At 45.9% G+C, this 14,027-nt stretch overlaps 1 long non-coding RNA gene across 1 annotated transcript; it reads right to left on the bottom strand.

Moving 5' to 3' along the window:
- Positions 1 to 12,345: 12,345 nt before the first annotated feature.
- LOC135374021 (uncharacterized) lies at positions 12,346 to 13,192 on the bottom strand. Its single transcript, XR_010416717.1, has 3 exons — positions 12,924 to 13,192; positions 12,621 to 12,835; positions 12,346 to 12,532 (listed from the first exon to the last, which is right to left on the bottom strand). It is a non-coding gene; the product is annotated as an uncharacterized LOC135374021 (long non-coding RNA).
- Positions 13,193 to 14,027: the final 835 nt, after the last annotated feature.

Raw genomic sequence — 14,027 nt, forward strand, 5'->3', positions numbered from 1 at the left:
TATGTGGTCATATGTCGGTGGCATACAATACTATCAAATTTATTTAGAGATCAGATTTATGTGCTGTTGACAGCCATTAATCGATTCACTTCACAATACATAACATCGTTGCAATTAATAAACAAGATACAGCCTTTTGTTTTCTGTATGTAGATCATGTCCAGTTGAGCTGTCAAGATGCACTCAGGGCGGCTCCAGCCCACATATTTGCAGGCGACTAAATCTCGCAGGCCGAGACCGGAGAAAATTGGTGGCTCCCATCCTTACATGTCCTGTTTTGCGTACCTGTGCTAATGCAAGTGTATCTTACACCATCGTCCACTGCAGACATTAGTAAGCACATTAGTAAAGATCCTTCTTCCCAAATTCCGCAATGTTTGAGAAAACAAGTTGTTCGTTCTTGTCTGAACAAATTTTAATTACTCGTAAGATCTGAAAAGAAATGCAGATGGTACGTATAACGCAGTGTAGAGTCCCCAGCAGAATTAACACGCCAGCACCATGACTTTGTGAACGACTGCCGTCTGTTGTTCTATGTCATAAACGCTCTAAATGTCATGTTTGTCCACAGCTGTACGCTAGCAATTTGGTACATTACACCTGAGTGAAATGGTAATGTCTTGCACACCATTTGGTAAATCTCCCTGATAAAATATATAACTCATCATCAGCCGGTCTCTAAATATAGTTCCTATAAATATACCTAACGTGCGCTCATACAGCCGCTGATTTCTTCATCCGGTATTTTCGCAAATACCGGGGGGCATATGAAATACCGCAAATACCGCAAATACCGGGGGGAAAATTCCCGCCACGGGCGGGAATTTTCCCCCAACCGACCACGTCATTCTCAAGCCCCTTATCAGCCTCGTGGCCACATTTAGCTCTTTTGTCCCGAAGAAGGCGGAGCTTCCGCCGTAACGTAGACATCCTCCCTAACTTTTATAATTTTTAAGTTGTAATAAACCCCCTTTTTTGTTACTTCCCCTACTTTCGTCTTCTGTCTGCCATTTATTTCAACTACAATTACGTAGCCGTCCGATCCACCTCCAACTTTTCAAGATATATATATATATATATATATATATATAGGTATTCAATAAAGATCCAAAGTGGAGACGGTGCTTCTACAGGACAAGGAATAAAAGGGGAACTTTATTAAAAACTAAGAGGGAGTATTCGACGTTTCGACAGCAGCGCTGTCTTCAACAGGAATGGGATATTATGGTGACGCAAGACAATTGCAAAGTATGAAAGGGGAATATGTACAACGGGAGAGGGCAGCACACGTGCTTTGTCAAACAAAGGTAAAAGGGTACAATGAATCACAGGCAGCCATGTTCTACGCCGGAGGGCAATGATTTCCTGGGGTGACCAACCGGGGAGTCTGAAAGAGATACAAAAGAGTGAGAAAATACTCCAAAAGCCGGGTGATGAAGACATACTGTAAAACCTTTACTGCTCCGACTTGCACAACAATTAAAAACAACACCACAGTAGACGTTTCGCCGCCTATCCAGGCAGCATCCTCAGTACAAATGGGCAAACCAAGGGGCACATCACTCACTTATCAAAGAGGGCGGCGTACACATCCGGCAGAGGGCCACGGTTTTTGTTGCACGCTGACTCCGCATGTCTGATAAACCACGATTCCAACAACTTTCGCGGGCCCCATCTTATCTCCCGTGCCAAGGTTTCCGCGTTATCAAAATCAAATACATGTTCAGTGGCCCAACAGTGATCAACCAACTCGGTTTTCAATCGCGTGGCATTCGTAGCATTGGCCACATCACTTTTATGCTCTCTCAAACGTGTTATTCGTTTCCTGCCTGTCCCACCGATGTAGATCCTATCACAACCCCCGCATTGGATTTTGTACACAACACCGCTTTGTTCATGCGGTGCGGTGCGATCTTTAGGTTTTCCAAAAGTGGCGGCCAAAGTACATATCGGTTTGAAAACCGTTCTTACACCTAGTGGGCGTAAAGACCTACGAATCGCATACGACACACTTTGAACAAAAGGGATGCACACCACAGATTTGACGTTGTCGGTCCTAGTTACCCTATCTTTGACACGTCGTCTTGTGTTGCTAAGGAAAGTACCTGGATAGCCCCGTTTCCGCAGAGAGGTAGCTATGTTAGTTAACTCCTGTAACCGTACATACTCATTAGACGACAGCGCGTCACATCGGGACAAAAGGGTATGCGCCACAGCTTGTTTGTGTTCAAATGGGTGGTGTGAATAAAAAGATAACAGACCCCCACTGTCGCAGGGTTTGCGGTAAACAGAAGTCCCCAGGAAGCCCTCTCGGTCCCGTCTCACCAACACATCCAGAAAAGGGAGTGAGTGATGTATTTGATTTTGATAACGCGGAAACCTTGGCACGGGAGATAAGATGGGGCCCGCGAAAGTTGTTGGAATCGTGGTTTATCAGACATGCGGAGTCAGCGTGCAACAAAAACCGTGGCCCTCTGCCGGATGTGTACGCCGCCCTCTTTGATAAGTGAGTGATGTGCCCCTTGGTTTGCCCATTTGTACTGAGGATGCTGCCTGGATAGGCGGCGAAACGTCTACTGTGGTGTTGTTTTTAATTGTTGTGCAAGTCGGAGCAGTAAAGGTTTTACAGTATGTATTCATCACCCGGCTTTTGGAGTATTTTCTCACGTATCCGCTTCAATTACGGAGGTACGGTTGTTGACCAACTAAGGGAGTAAATCGGTCAGTCTACAAAGATAGTACGGAACCAGTGCCACGTGCGTTTTAACCATGAATGCCTCAACAACAACGTGGTTCCTCGAAGCCTACATTGCAAGCCCCTTGTGGACACTGCGTATGGCCGTGAACTTGCGCGACGTTTCAGCCGGAATTGCCTGAGAGCCCGCATCCAGGATAACAGACAGCAGGTTCAAGTAGCAAGATGTCGCATGACAGCATCGGAGCGCGTTCTCCGTGCTACATTGCACCTAGACGACTTCCATGATGTCCTGGTGACGAGAAAGCAGGCAGAGGTTACAGAGAAGGACAAATATACCGAGGCCCACAGCCAGAAGCTTGCACGGTTGCTTCCGGGTTCTTCTACATGCTTCGGTGGGACTTCCAACGTGCACAACTTGTCATCCAAGCAATTGTCGGAAGACCACGTGAGCCTTTTGTCGAAAGGTTTGAATTTTGCTGTGGCACCAGGTAGAGTCCCGAAGCGTGATATTGTCGTGGAGGTTGAAGAATGTCTCCGGCACCTGAAGGACACGGCCAATGTTAGTCTGGCCCGTAGTTGAGTAGTCAGCGTTTTGGCGGACGCTCAGCCCCCGCGTCGGAACTTAACCCGTGGGGAATGTGCGGCCTTAAAGGATTTGAAGCCTGATGCTTCGGTTGTGATCCTCCCAGCTGACAAGGGGAAGGGCACTGTTCTCCTGGATCGCGAGGTGTATGACAGGAAGATGCTACAGTTGTTGGATGACCCTGTCCACTTTGAGAAGATGGCTGCCGATCCTACTGCGAAGTCTGAGCGGCAGCTTGTTGATCATTTGCGAAGACTTAGAAGAGAGGGCAAGATTGATGAGACTCTTTACCGTCGCCTATTTTCTTCAGATGGGGCTGTACCAAAAATATACGGATTGCCCAAGATTCACAAGGAGGATTGCCCTCTTCGACCGATTGTGTCCTTTGTGGGTTCGCCGACATATGGGTTGTCTAGATTTTTGGTAGAACGTTAAAGCCTCTTGTGGCTGATAATGTGTTTGCAGTTAAGAACTCTAGGGACTTTGTTTCCCGTGTCCGTGCACTTCAGTTGAGGGACGACGAGTTAATGGTTTCCTTTGATGTGGTTTCGTTGTTTACGAACGTTCCCGTTGTGTTGGCTTTAAGCATCATTGAGAAACGTTTGAAAGAAGATTGTACGCTAGAAAATCGCACGTCATTACTGGTCAATGATATCATGGTTTTACTTAGATTTTGTCTAAAGCAGACGTTTTTTACCTTTGCTGGTGTTGTGTACCATCAGGTTGAGGGCTGCCCTATGGGAAGCCCAGTGTCGGTAACTGTCGCCAACATAGTAATGGAGCATGTGGAGAGTGAGGTGATGTCGTTTCTCTTTCCGGTGAAGATGTATTGTAGGTATGTTGACGATATGTTTGTTGTGCTGGAAAGGAGTAGCTTGTATGCGTTCCACCAGGCTCTGAACAGTGTACACCCCGCTGTTCAGTTTACTTGTGAAACGGAAAGTGACGGCTCACTCCCTTTTCTGGATGTGTTGGTGAGACGGGACCGAGAGGGCTTCCTGGGGACTTCTGTTTACCGCAAACCCTGCGACAGTGGGGGTCTGTTATCTTTTTATTCACACCACCCATTTGAACACAAACAAGCTGTGGCGCATACCCTTTTGTCCCGATGTGACGCGCTGTCGTCTAATGAGTATGTACGGTTACAGGAGTTAACTAACATAGCTACCTCTCTGCGGAAACGGGGCTATCCAGGTACTTTCCTTAGCAACACAAGACGACGTGTCAAAGATAGGGTAACTAGGACCGACAACGTCAAATCTGTGGTGTGCATCCCTTTTGTTCAAAGTGTGTCGTATGCGATTCGTAGGGCTTTACGCCCACTAGGTGTAAGAACGGTTTTCAAACCGATATGTACTTTGGCCGCCACTTTTGGAAAACCTAAAGATCGCACCGCACCGCATGAACAAAGCGGTGTTGTGTACAAAATCCAATGCGGGGGTTGTGATAGGATCTACATCGGTGGGACAGGCAGGAAACGAATAACACGTTTGAGAGAGCATAAAAGTGATGTGGCCAATGCTACGAATGCCACGCGATTGAAAACCGAGTTGGTTGATCACTGTTGGGCCAATGAACATGTATTTGATTTTGATAACGCGGAAACCTTGGCACGGGAGATAAGATGGGGCCCGCGAAAGTTGTTGGAATCGTGGTTTATCAGACATGCGGAGTCAGCGTGCAACAAAAACCGTGGCCCTCTGCCGGATGTGTACGCCGCCCTCTTTGATAAGTGAGTGATGTGCCCCTTGGTTTGCCCATTTGTACTGAGGATGCTGCCTGGATAGGCGGCGAAACGTCTACTGTGGTGCTGTTTTTAATTGTTGTGCAAGTCGGAGCAGTAAAGGTTTTACAGTATGTATACAAAAGAGTGTATGTATTCTGAGAGAATTAGGAATTTAGGTTACGAACTGTTGAGAGGACGCCGGGGTCCTCGTTAATCTGGCTTTTAAAGTTGTAGATAAGGAAGGATTCTCTTTGTTCTCTAAGGCGTTGGGATGGAAAACCCGATTGCAGAACGAAAATGGCTATGTCGTTAATTGAGTGGCCGGGTTTACTAAAATGTCTAAATGTTTACTAAAATATATATGCTAAGCAATGGGACAGTGATGTGCACTCTCTCCTGTGATATCTTGTTCCAAATCTAAGTATGAACTTATCTGTTCCCCTGAGATTATTTGAATCCCACACAGGTTTCTTACTTTGGAGATGAACAGTTAAAAATGGTAAATCCATCTAAGCCTTAGCTTAGCACTGTCATGTTTTCAACCGAAGCCTGTTTACAAGCTTTCACTTCCATTACTTGCACTTGCTAGCGGCTTGCGCAAAGCATCATGCATGAAATGCCAATGTTTTCACCTCATAACAAAGCTGAGTAAATTTTTGCAATGCTCTTCATTGTGGCCAGGGTCACCTTCTACATGCCTGAGAGTTTACTCATCCTAGGTTATAATAAATCAATACTTACTGGCCCGTGCAAGTATGGTTGGATGTAATTGTTCCTGCAAGAGGAGGTGGATAGCCTCTACAAGAAGACACCAGTGTTTCCATTGGCGTTGAGGGATGATGTCGAGTGTACATGGAAGACTGTAGTAGAGCAGCTAATGGCGCGACTCGCTAGCCTTCCAGTAAGCACGCTCTTTGATTTGTCTTGGAAGGTGGGTGAAACAGTGTGGCGGGCAAATTGACAGTAATCTCTTGTTCACCTTGACAACATCTGTTGGGCTCCCTGCATTGCAGTGATTATTTAATCATTTGTGGGCTATCTGAAGTGCCTCGACGAGCATTACATGACATGGGGGGGGGTTACATATAAGCTGTCATTCTATAAATGGTACAAGATGCAATTAGCACCAAAGATATCCATAAAATAACACGTGAAAAAAAAAGAAAAACAACAGAAAACATGATAAGAAATGATTATGCTGTATTAATGGTCGATTAATATATGCTCCAAAAGATGACAAGCTCTTGCAAAAAAGCAATGAAATCTGTGATATTCACTAGCAAATGTGGTAATGCATCCTATTCCTTAACGATGCAAGGAAAATATTAGAAAAAAATGGGCAGGATTGGAAAAAAATTGCGCGAATTTTCTAAGAACAATTGTGCCTGTGGATGATGTACTGAGCTGGCAGAATTACATCTAGTATGGACGAGTTCAGAAAATCCCAGAGTGCTTAGGGTCGCTTTGAACTGTGGGAGTTTACTAATCCGAAAGAAATGGGTGGCCTCCTAACTGTTCCGATTTCTTCCCTATCGGTCCATTGCCCACGACGAGTCAAGGTCGGTGAAAGCGAAATGTGAAGCATTATTCTTCGTTCCCCAACTCAGCAAGTGCCCAAGATGGAATGCATGCACAAAGAGCACTGGGATTTTCTGAACTCGTCTATTGGAGAATTATTCAAAACAATTTGTGGAATACATAAAGACTCATGAACACCCAGCATAAATAAGGATAACAAAGACCAGACAACAGTTTAGTAGATGTAATACTCGATAGGAGAGTTAGCGGGCCATATGGTTTTGGCATGCCTCCGGGATGCTAGGAAGGTTATTCTCATGGGACGTCAAATGCTGCAACCATATTCCAGCTTTGTGAGGATCAGCGCTGTGTAGACTAGTTCGGGATGCAAACTAATTCGTGAGACAAACACCAGGCGCAGTCCCTCATTACCTACCTATATAGAATGCTTGGCCATGGTTGACAGAGTTAAACATAAGGTCAGCGAACTGTCGTGCCACACCAAGAAGGACCGCATGCATGTACTCTACGGTAAATCCCCACACCAAGTTGAAGTGAGGCAGGTTCATCACTGGTGATGGTCCCTTTATGCCATTGACTGGGTCATCGAACTGCAGGGCCAGCTGCATATCCCGTACCACACCGGCCTCAGAACGCTCAACATATGGAGCTGTGCCAAGATACCTCATGCTTCCTTATAATGACGATACGTCATAAGTACATGAAAAGATACACAAACAACAAGCACTGTATCGTCAACTATGTAAAGTTAAAGAACAACAGCAAATCTAGTGCCACCAATACAATTAGAGCAGATGCGCGGCAGCGGAAAACATTCTTCGCTATAACAAAAATTGTAGAAATTAACTGCAGTGGCACTTACCTGACACATACTCTGGCTTCATCAGGCACCACAGGCACCCAAAGTTTCCATTGAAGAGGACATGGTTACGCACTGCAGCGCGCGCAAGAGCGCCGACGCAGCAGCATAACGCGTACAGTCGGGAAGAGATTGTCATTGAGTTAACTTCCCAAGTCACTTCGCCCACATTCTTCACATCATCCACAAACTTCTTCAAGAACAAAGCCATGTTTGGATGAGTAGGTCTAAACCATAGCCCAGCTAGTGTGTTGTGTGCAAAGTGACAGCTTGCTGGGGGGTCATTCCACAAGAACCGTCCCAAAATCGTGGCCCGACCCCCATAGACTTTGCCAATTTTTTTCACTACTTCGTATCACTGTATTATGAATGCCAGAAAAATATTTCAGACGAATTCCACGCGGCTTTCACGCGAGGCGGCGTCAAAGTCTGCGGGAGGGCCAAAAAGTAGGGTGCGTTGAATGGCTTCTCCGCAGGGAACAGCTCAAACTATTTCAGATTTGTCACTTCCAGACTGATCAGGAAGCACTGCCCCTTAGTTCTAAGTGAAAAAAGGTATAAAAGGTGAAGTTGCCATCGTGATACAGACATGCCGTCAACGCTAAAATGAAGCTCAGCCTGTCCACTTCAAAATATCAAAAAATCTCCAGGGTACTTTTTTAATTTTTTTGTAACAATTTTTCAAATCTCTGTCCCAGATGCAAGCGGGCGCACACTCCGCGCGCCCACCCTCTTCAGCTTCAAACGCTACCAGCGCTTTTTTTTCTTTTTTGGTCCGAGACGCGCAGATTTTGAGATTGTCTGAGCGTGTGGGTAGAAATTCTTAACGGGACTCGGAAATTGTCTTCCTGTAATAAAGCCGGGAAGGGGTAATTCAATTATTTATTTATTTCAAAAAACCCCAAGGGTCCGGAGGACATTACATGGGGGGTGGGAACATTATATTGGAACACATCATGGAACATTGAGAATGGAAACAGTAATAACAGAAATAAACAGAAAACAGAAATAAGGAAACAAAATAACAACAACATCTTGGAATAACAGGATAAGAACAATACAAGTAAGTATACAAAGCGATAAACTCAGCAATACAACAGAACGAACACTAGTATTGAAGATGAAGAAAGTGAGAGAGGGAGCTACGGAAAACTGTATGGTCGTCAATGGTAGCGATTGATGATGGGAGGTTGTTCCACTCAATGGTAGTTGTGCAAAAAAAACGATTTGGAGAACGCGTTAGTAATACAGAGGAACCGAGTAACCTTGTTAGTGTGATCAAAGCGAGGAAAAATGACACTCGAGCGTGTGATGGGTGATTGTCGAGCAGGCAAGGTGAAAAAAAATCTATGGTAGAGGGTTAACTTGGCGAAGCGACGACGATGTTCGAGCGGCTCGAGGTTGAGACTTAGTTTTAACGCGGAAACAGAGGTAGTGAAAGAGTAATCGTTGACAATGAAGCGGGCAGCTCGATTTTGAATGGCTTCGATTGCATCACAGAGATAGTTTTGAGGAGGGTCCCATATTGCGGATGCGTATTCAAGCTTGCTTCGTACCAGAGTGGTGAAAGTTAGAAGCTTGAGATGGACAGGTGCCGATCTTAGGGTGCGTCTGACAAAGCCCAAGGAGCGAGAAGCATTGGCCACGATGTGATTAATGTGTTCATTCCAAGTTAAGTTGGAAGAGAGATGAACGCCAAGATATTTGTAGGAATCTGCTCTGGTTAATACTAAATCGCTAATTGTGTAGCAGAAGGGAGGGAGATAAGAAACACGTCGGCGAGAAAATGTCACGATGCAGCACTTAGATATATTCAGGGGCATTTGCCACTCATCACACCAGCACTGAATTAGGGCAAGGTCGGTTTGTAAGGATTGTTGGTCAGTAGGAGAGTTGATCTGCCTGTATACAACGCAATCATCGGCGAATAGTCTGATAGTGGAAGATATGCCTGAAGGAAGGTCATTAATATATATGAGGAATAGGAGGGGACCAAGAACTGAACCCTGAGGAACTCCCGAAAGGACAGGGACAGATGGAGATATGCGGTTATTACATGAGACTGCGAACGAGCGCTTATAAAGAAATTGAGTTAGCCAACGGACGACAAGCGGGTCGAGATTCAGGAGAGAGATTTTGTACATAAGCTTCGGGTGAGGCACCATATCAAAGGCTTTGCGGAAATCTAAGAAGACGGCGTCGGTCTGATGGTTGTTGTCAGCGTTTAAAAATATGTCATGAACGAAACAAGCTAGTTGAGTTTCACAAGAATAGTATTTACGGAAACCATGCTGCAGCGGGTAGAAAAACACTTTTTCCTCGAGGAATTTGACTAAGTTTGAGAAGATTATGTGTTCAAGAATTTTGCATGCGATACAAGTTAGAGAAATGGGGCGGTAGTTATTAACGTACTGACTGTTACCGGATTTGAGAATGGGGACGACAATCGCTGTCTTCCAGTCCCGCGGCAACACGGATTCTTGAAGTGACTGTCTAAATATGCAACATAGCAGTTCGCTTGAAATCACTTTCGTGTTGTATAGTACTTTAGAGTTAATTGAGTCAGGACCAGAACTTGAGGACAGCTTGAGTGACTCAATGATCTTACAAATTCCGTGGGGGCTGATATCGATGGGCATCATGGGACAAGAAAGGTTCATGGAAGAAGGGATCACTGGTAATAAAACTTGTGAGCAACCGTCGTCCGTGTTAAAGACAGACGAAAAAAATGAAGCAAACTCGTTGGCACATAGATTGTCTGGGATGACCTCCCCGTTGGGGTAGGTTAGGCTAAAGGAGTGAGATTTAGGCGGGGACAGAACTTTCCAAAATTGTTTAGGTTTGTTCACCAGGAGTGAAGGGAGGTCAAGGTTGAAGAACTTATGTTTCGCTTGTTTTGTCGCGCGCATGTACGCACGTGCACATTCATGAAATTTGGCCCATGATACATCATCGCCACGGCGCTTTGCGATCCTGAAAAATCTCTTTTTCTTGTTTAACAGTGTTTTGAGATTTTTCGTAAACCAGGGATTGTGGTCGTAGGATTTTATCTTTATTTTTGGAATGTAACGCTCAGTAAGGTGATTTATGTTGTCGCGAAAGAGGCACCAGTTTTCTTCGACGGAGCGTGGTGAAGCGTCGTGGAAGAAATTATCATACAGAGTAACGAGACCCTCGTTAATTGCTTGGAAGTTTGCACGACTGTAGTCGTAAATGGTTTTAGCAACGAATTTGCGGATATTCGAACGTCTTGAGGATATATCGAAGAATATGTTCTTGTGGTCACTGAGACCATTGGTGACATGCAAGGAAGCAACGTGCTCGGGATGGGAAGTCAAGACCAAGTCGAGTGTTGCCTGGGAGACAGAACATACCCTGGTAGGGTTTGTGATAACCTGGGACAAGTTAAATGTGGAGCATAAGTCGACAAATTGAGCCTCTTGAGAACGCCCGGAAGGAATACACTGCTGAAGATCCCATTTAATCGTAGGATAGTTGAAGTCCCCCACGAGGAAGATACGACATGAAGTATGCTCCTGCGTTATGAGAGATAAGTCGTCGCGGAGATTTGAAAGAAATGATGGGTCATTCATGTCAGGTGGTCGATAACAAACGCCGAGAACGCAAGGGGGAAAGACGTGTAACAATTTAACCCAAATGATTTCGAAATTGTTAGGTGTGGGTAGAAGTGAAGGATACAAATAACATTTGGTGGCAAGAAGAACGCCTCCACCCCTTCTATCCCGACGATCTTTCCTAAAAATGGTGAAGCCAGGAAGAAACTTTGATAGTTCTTCATTGGAGACTGAGTCAGATAGCCAAGTTTCGGTAAGGGCAAGAATATCGGAAGAGCTGGAACGAATAATGGATTCAACCTGATCCAGCTTGGGTAGTAAGCTGCGAATGTTAGTGAACATTACAGATAGACATGAGGCAGATGATACAGTTGTGACGGGCTTGCTGTTACGTACAGGCATTAGCTATGGTATAGATTCCTTTACGGAATTCGTTGCAGTGTCGAAGTAGAAGGATTGGCGTCCCACTATCAGTTTATCATGGCGTAACTTAAAGGCTTCGTTAAGTGATTTCCCAAATTCGACAAGGCGGCGGCGGGCTAAACGGGTGGCAGCGCAAAAGTCCCCTGATATGCTTTGGTCACAACCTTTAAGCTTGAAACCTGACGATAGGACGCTCTCCTTTAACTTGTAGGAAGAAAACTTCGCAACAATCGGCCTAGTTTTTCCACTCATGTATTTGCCTATTCTATGCACTCTTTCAAAATCAGCAGGCGAACATTGTATACCTAGTTTGTTGAGACAGAGGTCAATGACTTTGGACTCGCTCTCACTCCATGTCTCGGTAGGAGAATCTATAATACCATGTATAACAAGGTTAGATCTCCGCGATCTGTTCTCAAGGTCGTTTAGGCGATGATTGAAAGAAGTGATTTGGTCGGAGGAGGCATGGCAAAGGGATTGAACATTAGAGATTTCCGACTGGATACTCTCCTGTAAGCTAGACTGGGCACCTTTGATGGAGGTCAGATCGTTTTCTACAATACTCATTTTGTTCGATAACGAGGCCACGGCAGCATCAGTTTTGAGTTGGTTGGCTTGGAGTGCCTTAACGTCCAATACGAGCGTGGTGACCTTGGTGTCAAGCGAAGTTACTATGTCTAAGACTCGCGTCAGCTGATCCTCTTGCGCTTTCGTCATGGGCCCGGGGTTTAGCTCTACGTCACCGCTTAGAAATAGTAGGTCAAAGAGATGGAGAATACACTGAACGCATCCGTTATCAAAGACACTGTGTGGGAAGGGCAGCAGCAGCAGACAAACATCATTGCTACGGTAACAATACGGGCCGAGATTGGTGCTTACCTGCAAGATAGCAACACAACCGTGAGACAACATACTCCAGCTGCTGCCACAGTTCCCACTGGCGAAAAAGTTCTGGAGAAGGCTTTTAAAAGGGGGTGTCGCTGATGTCGGTGAGACGTCACATGTCACATGATATGCAGACGCTAGAAGATTGATGGCTGACTCGTCGGGAACATAGGGCGAGAAACCGGAACTGTCTCCGAAAGAGACAGGGCACTCGCACGTGGAATCGGAGCAAGATTGTGAAGACCTGTAGATCCAAGGAACATCGTTGATAACGCTGGCTTGCGAACAAAGCAGCAACTGCAAGATAGCAACACAACCGTGAGACAACATACTCCAGCTGCTGCCACAGTTCCCACTGGCGAAAAAGTTCTGGAGAAGGCTTTTAAAAGGGGGTGTCGCTGATGTCGGTGAGACGTCACATGTCACATGATATGCAGACGCTAGAAGATTGATGGCTGACTCGTCGGGAACATAGGGCGAGAAACCGGAACTGTCTCCGAAAGAGACAGGGCACTCGCACGTGGAATCGGAGCAAGATTGTGAAGACCTGTAGATCCAAGGAACATCGTTGATAACGTTGGCTTGCGAACAAAGCAGCAACTGCAAGATAGCAACACAACCGTGAGACAACATACTCCAGCTGCTGCCACAGTTCCCACTGGCGAAAAAGTTCTGGAGAAGGCTTTTAAAAGGGGGTGTCGCTGATGTCGGTGAGACGTCACATGTCACATGATATGCAGACGCTAGAAGATTGATGGCTGACTCGTCGGGAACATAGGGCGAGAAACCGGAACTGTCTCCGAAAGAGACAGGGCACTCGCACGTGGAATCGGAGCAAGATTGTGAAGACCTGTAGATCCAAGGAACATCGTTGATAACGCTGGCTTGCGAACAAAGCAGCAACTGCAAGATAGCAACGCAACCGTGAGACAACATACTCCAGCTGCTGCCACAGTTCCCACTCTTAATTCCCACAATCCCACAATTAGGCGCTTTGCTGGTGACGTCTCCGGCGGATGTCTCTGTGGGTGTTACGATACAATCCAGGGAGTAGTAAAAATTATCATGGTTACATCAGTCTACACTCAGTTGATTACTCACTGCCAGGTTTCCGCTTGACGCCGCCACAGGAGGCCTGTCGCTATAGGTTAGACACTGCGGTAGGGTCATTATATGTGAAAGGAAACAAGCGTCGCTGCATGTCAGTTGCCACTGTCTTCGTCCATGGAGTCAGCCTCAGTAACTCGGCTGACATAAACGACATTGACTTCAACTCGTCGAAATTTCTATGTGCATGTGCCTCGTCCGGCGCAGTGTGTTGTGAAAGTGGCCATGGAGCATCCATCTACGTCAGTGAATGTGAGTGACAGTCCAATTTGTTCATTTGGTCCAATGGATGCAGCGATGAGTGCAGTTCCCCTCCAAGAAAGTTCACTGAACTAAGTGAAGAGCACCAGTACCTTGTTTCTGCCGGAGGAAAGCGTGCCTCTTCCTCAATCACTGCCGTTTGCAAGAACCACCATGTGCTCTTCGTGCGAAGGTAAACCTTAAAGATGGCATCCAAGTGTTGCGTCGACCCCCTTGGACAGCACAGGAAGAGAGTGCGCAGGAACTAAAATAATATCCTCAACTCTAGCAAAGAACACAGCAAGGCTTGGGCTAGTTCCTGGGGACAGACTGTGCCCCAAATGTTATATGCTGTGCATGAAGCACCAGTCTGAAACTTCTAGTGAGACGGA

The sequence above is a fragment of the Ornithodoros turicata genome, unplaced genomic scaffold, assembly GCF_037126465.1.
Source record: "Ornithodoros turicata isolate Travis unplaced genomic scaffold, ASM3712646v1 Chromosome39, whole genome shotgun sequence".
Lineage (NCBI taxonomy): Eukaryota > Metazoa > Arthropoda > Arachnida > Ixodida > Argasidae > Ornithodoros > Ornithodoros turicata.